Raw genomic sequence first — 6,228 nt, forward strand, 5'->3', positions numbered from 1 at the left:
TGGGGGAAAGGCAAGAATTTCCGTGTGGCTGGAGTATAGAGGGTGAGAGATCAGCAGTTAAAAGATGAAACTAGCAAAGGAGCCGGATCATGAAGGGCCTTATGTGCCAAACTATGGAGTCTAGGCTTTATCCTGAGGGCACTGAGAGGGATAGTAAGGTTTAATCAAGAGAGTGAAGATATATTATTCCTGCTAGATCAATCTGGCTGCAGGGTAGAGAAAAGAAGAAGGATTGGAAGCTCCCAGCCCTCTCTGAAAATGTGATAAAAGGAGGAAAGGGTCCTTTGCTGTGCTAGAGATCTTCCTTTTGGCCCTCCAGGTCGAATTGTCCTGGGTCCCGGGTCTGAGCTCCTGTCAGAGGGCCCTCTCCATACAGCCCCCCTCCCAGCTCTAATAACCACTCATTCCCTCTCCCCTACAGGCCGAGGAGCGGGCACAGAGTCCCAATGGTAGTGTGCAATCCCTTGTAGTTTCTTTATACCCTGCCCACATATTTATAAACAACTTTGTTATTTAAAACTCCTCAAATGGTCCTAATTTGAGTACACCAGATGGTTCCTGCTGGTATCTTTGTGGTTACATCCCCCCTGCCCCCCTCAGAAAAAGAGAAAGCAAGTATAAGTGACATGGGGAAAGGATGGGACATCTTCCTCAGGATTATGGATGGAGAAGTTTGCTGCTTAAGAAAGATAATGGTCTTACTGAGACAGTGGTTGTCTTTTTCTTTTTTTATAAATTTATTTATTTATTTTTGGCTGCATCGGGTCTTTGTTGCTGCACACCGGCTTTCTCTAGTTGTGGCGAGCAGGGGCTACTCTTCGTTGTGGCGCGTGGGCTTCTCATTGCAGTGGCTTCTCTTGTTGTGGAGCGCGGGCTCTAGGTGCGCGGGCTTCAGTAGTTGTGGCACGCGGGCTCAGCAGTTGTGGCTCGCGGGCTCTAGAGCGCAGGCTCAGTAGACGTGGTGCACGGGCTTAGTTGCTCCGCGGTATGTGGGATCTTTCCGGACCAGGGCTCGAACTCGTGTCCCCCGCATTGGCAGGCGGACTCCCAACCACTGCACCACCAGCGAAGCCCTGTGGTTGTCTTTTAATAGCCCTACTGTTTTGGTGAGAATGATGCTGCTCACTTAAAAAGGGAAGAAAAAGAAAAATCTTTGGAAATCTCACCTCCCAGAGACAAATGCTGTTAACATTTTTGCTGAATATTTTTCTACACATTTCTCTATACATATATATACTCATACAGATATGTCAGACTTCATATGAATGAATCATACTCCAAATGCTGAATCAAACCTACATTTTCTCATCCATAAGCCTCAAGTTTTGAGTTGCCGGTGGACAAATCCAAGTAGACCTGTCGGGAAACAAACTGAATATAGTCATCTAGAGTTCAAGTCTTGAGGTCGCCATCAGAGAGTAGAGAGATGGTCATGAAAGCCTCATGAGGCAGAGGATCCCATCAGGCAGAGGGTGGGAGGGGAAAAGGTGAGGGCCACCACAGAGCCACTGGAACTCAAATACTGACAGTTCAAGAAGAACCAGAGGAGACAGAGAAGGAACAGTTAAGGAAGTAAGAGAAAGGAGAGTTCTTGGTCTTTGAGAAAGAGGCGTGGTCCACGGTGAGGAAGGCCACTGTCAGGTCAAGGGAGGTAAGGGCTTTGGATTTAGCAGTAAAAAGGTAGCTGGTAGCCTGGATAAGAGTGATTTTAGTTGGGAATTCCCTGGCGGCCCAGTGGTTAGGACTTGGCGCTTTCACTGCCGGGGGCCTGTATTCGATCCCTGGCTGGGGACCTGAGATCCTACAAGCCACTTGGCATGGCCAAAAAAACCAGTGATTTTAGTCAAGTGGTAGAGTGGAAGCCGAATTGTAAAAGAGCTGAGGAGAAAATGGAGGTAATCTGCCCCCCAATTTGCTGTCCCCCTCCTCCCTCATCAGAGCTTTTTCAAACTCTAATGTGTGTATGAATCACCTGAGCATATTGTTACCGTGCAGATCTGATTCAGTAGGTCTGGGGTGGGCTCTATATTTCTAGCAAGCTCCCTGGTGATGTGGATACCACTGAGGGCACAGAGTCCCAATGGTAGTGTGCAATCCCTTGTAGTTTCTTTATACCCTGCCCACATATTTATAAACAACTTTGTTATTTAAAACTCCTCAAATGGTCCTAATTTGAGTACACCAGATGGTTCCTGCTGGTATCTTTGTGGTTACATCCCCCCTGCCCCCCTCAGAAAAAGAGAAAGCAAGTATAAGTGACATGGGGAAAGGATGGGACATCTTCCTCAGGATTATGGATGGAGAAGTTTGCTGCTTAAGAAAGATAATGGTCTTACTGAGACAGTGGTTGTCTTTTTCTTTTTTTATAAATTTATTTATTTATTTTTGGCTGCATCGGGTCTTTGTTGCTGCACACCGGCTTTCTCTAGTTGTGGCGAGCAGGGGCTACTCTTCGTTGTGGCGCGTGGGCTTCTCATTGCAGTGGCTTCTCTTGTTGAGTGCGCGGGCTTCAGTAGTTGTGGCACGCGGGCTCAGCAGTTGTGGCTCGCGGGCTCTAGAGCGCAGGCTCAGTAGACGTGGTGCACGGGCTTAGTTGCTCCGCGGTATGTGGGATCTTTCCGGACCAGGGCTCGAACTCGTGTCCCCCGCATTGGCAGGCGGACTCCCAACCACTGCACCACCAGCGAAGCCCTGTGGTTGTCTTTTAATAGCCCTACTGTTTTGGTGAGAATGATGCTGCTCACTTAAAAAGGGAAGAAAAAGAAAAATCTTTGGAAATCTCACCTCCCAGAGACAAATGCTGTTAACATTTTTGCTGAATATTTTTCTACACATTTCTCTATACATATATATACTCATACAGATATGTCAGACTTCATATGAATGAATCATACTCCAAATGCTGAATCAAACCTACATTTTCTCATCCATAAGCCTCAAGTTTTGAGTTGCCGGTGGACAAATCCAAGTAGACCTGTCGGGAAACAAACTGAATATAGTCATCTAGAGTTCAAGTCTTGAGGTCGCCATCAGAGAGTAGAGAGATGGTCATGAAAGCCTCATGAGGCAGAGGATCCCATCAGGCAGAGGGTGGGAGGGGAAAAGGTGAGGGCCACCACAGAGCCACTGGAACTCAAATACTGACAGTTCAAGAAGAACCAGAGGAGACAGAGAAGGAACAGTTAAGGAAGTAAGAGAAAGGAGAGTTCTTGGTCTTTGAGAAAGAGGCGTGGTCCACGGTGAGGAAGGCCACTGTCAGGTCAAGGGAGGTAAGGGCTTTGGATTTAGCAGTAAAAAGGTAGCTGGTAGCCTGGATAAGAGTGATTTTAGTTGGGAATTCCCTGGCGGCCCAGTGGTTAGGACTTGGCGCTTTCACTGCCGGGGGCCTGTATTCGATCCCTGGCTGGGGACCTGAGATCCTACAAGCCACTTGGCATGGCCAAAAAAACCAGTGATTTTAGTCAAGTGGTAGAGTGGAAGCCGAATTGTAAAAGAGCTGAGGAGAAAATGGAGGTAATCTGCCCCCCAATTTGCTGTCCCCCTCCTCCCTCATCAGAGCTTTTTCAAACTCTAATGTGTGTATGAATCACCTGAGCATATTGTTACCGTGCAGATCTGATTCAGTAGGTCTGGGGTGGGCTCTATATTTCTAGCAAGCTCCCTGGTGATGTGGATACCACTGAACCAAACTTGAAGCAGCAAGGGGTTAGATTGGGCTGCCCAGTGCCAAGGCCCGGTCTTGATAAGTGCTTTACCAAAGACACTCAAGTGTACAGATATAAAAATGAATTCTTAGGGTCTTAGATTATTATTCACATCAGAAAATTACTAACAAGGAAAACTAGAGGAAATTTCTTCACTAATATGTCTAGTTCTGTCCTACATATGTGCCTTCCTCATGAAGGTCCCTTCACTTGGGTCACTTAAAACTTACTAGGATTTTCTAGTTATCTTTTAGTTATTATTTCTACTTTAATTGCATTAGGCCCAAGAACATGCTAAGATCACAGTCCTTTGAATTTGTTAATATTTGCTTTATGGCTCAAAGCATGGTGAGTTTTTGTAAATGTTCCATGAGTGCTTGAAAAGAACATATTCTACAATTGGGTGCTTATTAACTGGATTGACAGGTCTTCATATTTTATCAATTACTAAGAAAAGATGTGTTAAAATCACCTGTCTCTCTACCTGGAAAGCCTTTCCTCCTCACCTCTCCTACTTGCCCAGTCTTCCATCCAACAACTGGGGACTCACGGTGACCAAAATCTGACCCAATCTCTGCAGATCCAGTCCTTCCCCTCGTGGAGCTGACAGTCTAAGAAGATTTACCTGGTCACCGACACCTCCCCTCCTCACCTCAGACCTAGAAATAATTCTCCCTCCTCTGAGCTCTTACATCATTCACTGCCTGTGTAGCTAATTTAACACTCAGTCTGTCTTCCTTGCAATTATTTGTGTTCATAATTTACTCCAGCTTTTAGACTCCACATGAGCAAAGAGTTTCCTATTTTCTATATAACTGCTTCATTAAAATTATTGACAAACCATAAAATTCACTCTTGTAAAGTGTACAATTCAGTGGAAGACTATCTTATTTATCTTGGCATCCTCTGTAGCAGGGGTCCTCCATCTTGGTTGCACATTGGAATCACCTGTAGAGCTTTAAAAAAAAATACTGCTACCTGGTTCTCACCCCCAGAGGTTCTGACTTAACTGGTTTGGGGTGTGGCCTGGGCATCAGAATTTGTAAAACCCCCAGAGGGATTTTAACTTGTAGCCTGGGTTGCCTTATAGTGCTTTGCACATAACTGCCACTCAGTAATTGTTGTAATCATGAATTAGCCCTAGGTACCAGCTAATTAACTCACTCAAGAACTACCTTCCCTGTCTCCCTTCTAGCCCAGCAGCTCCTATAATGATTTGCTTATGTCTCTCTCCCCCACTTAGTGTAAAAGGAAGACTGAGACAAAAGCATTTAGAAAAGATAAGTTTACTTGCAAAGACGTGCTGACTTCAGTAGGATTGGACCACTGAATAAGAAATACCACAGATATTTAAAGGAAAAATGTAAAGATTACCATGTTTACATTTATCTCTTCAGCATAGACAGTATGCTCACATGGGAAGATATGTCACAAATGACATATTCCCAAATTTCTGTATTCAAAAGTCAGGGATAAAATAGTTTTCATTAGGGAATCAGTAACTGATGGGAAAAACTCAAGATTTCATTCATTCTGGACAGCAGATTTTAAAAAGTAGTTCGGATACTTTGTCTTAGGGTTGAAAGTGTCTTATTATCAGTAGTATTCTTCCTCCTGTGGGACTTGATGTACACTCTTAAAATGGCAGCAGGGCAGTCTCACTTTTGTTTCCACAACCGTGAGCTTCATGAAGACAGGGTCCGTTCCAGTCTTAGATATTACGGCATTCCCGTGCTGGCACATGTTGGACGTTCAATATATATCAGTGAAATGGATACGATCACACCTCGTGCCACAGTACTTAAATAAGATTTTAACTGGATAGGGAGCTGCACCAGTTTTCCATTTTGATACTTTTCACAATTCTTAATTATGGTACTCTGAACTGGGGCACTCCTCAAACTGCTTAGACTACAACAAATTCAGAAGGAGCTTTTATTTCCACGTAAACGATTGTTGAGGGGCGGTTGTCTGTGAATGGACGATCCTCACGTGACTAACAAGATGGTCACTCCCGGATGAATGAAGACACGATTCTCGTGGCTGGGAGTGATCCATCAGCGAGGCCGGTCATCTTGCCTATCCTGTAATACCATTTAACACCTACTATTGACACCTCCCCATAGCCAGATCCCAGAGGTCCGCGTGGGCATCCGGAGCCGCGCCCCCAAGTTCGCCGCAGCAGCATCCCCCCAGCAGGGGCGTTACGCCCCAGGGCGCAAGGCAGAGCGACTCACACATCTAGAAGACAGAGTAAAGCCAGTCGCACCAAGGAGAGGCAGCGTTATTTAGGCAGGCGGCTACTCCTCCAGAGCTTCCACCCTGTCCCCTGGGCCCGGCGCCCGGCGCTCAGCCTGTGCCCGGCTCCAGGAGCCCCAGCTCCCTCCACGTGTCCTGTCTTCCCAGCAGCCACCTCTGCTGCCTCCGGAGGAAAATCTCCTGACAACTCGCGGTCTGCGGACTACGACTCCCAGCAGGCACCGCGCCGCTTCTCTCTCCGCCCCCCCTCCACGGGGCACGCAGG

The sequence above is a fragment of the Neophocaena asiaeorientalis genome, unplaced genomic scaffold (genome assembly GCF_003031525.2).
Source record: "Neophocaena asiaeorientalis asiaeorientalis breed wild unplaced genomic scaffold, Neophocaena_asiaeorientalis_V1.1 scaffold140, whole genome shotgun sequence".
In the NCBI taxonomy this organism is placed as follows: Eukaryota; Metazoa; Chordata; class Mammalia; order Artiodactyla; family Phocoenidae; genus Neophocaena; species Neophocaena asiaeorientalis.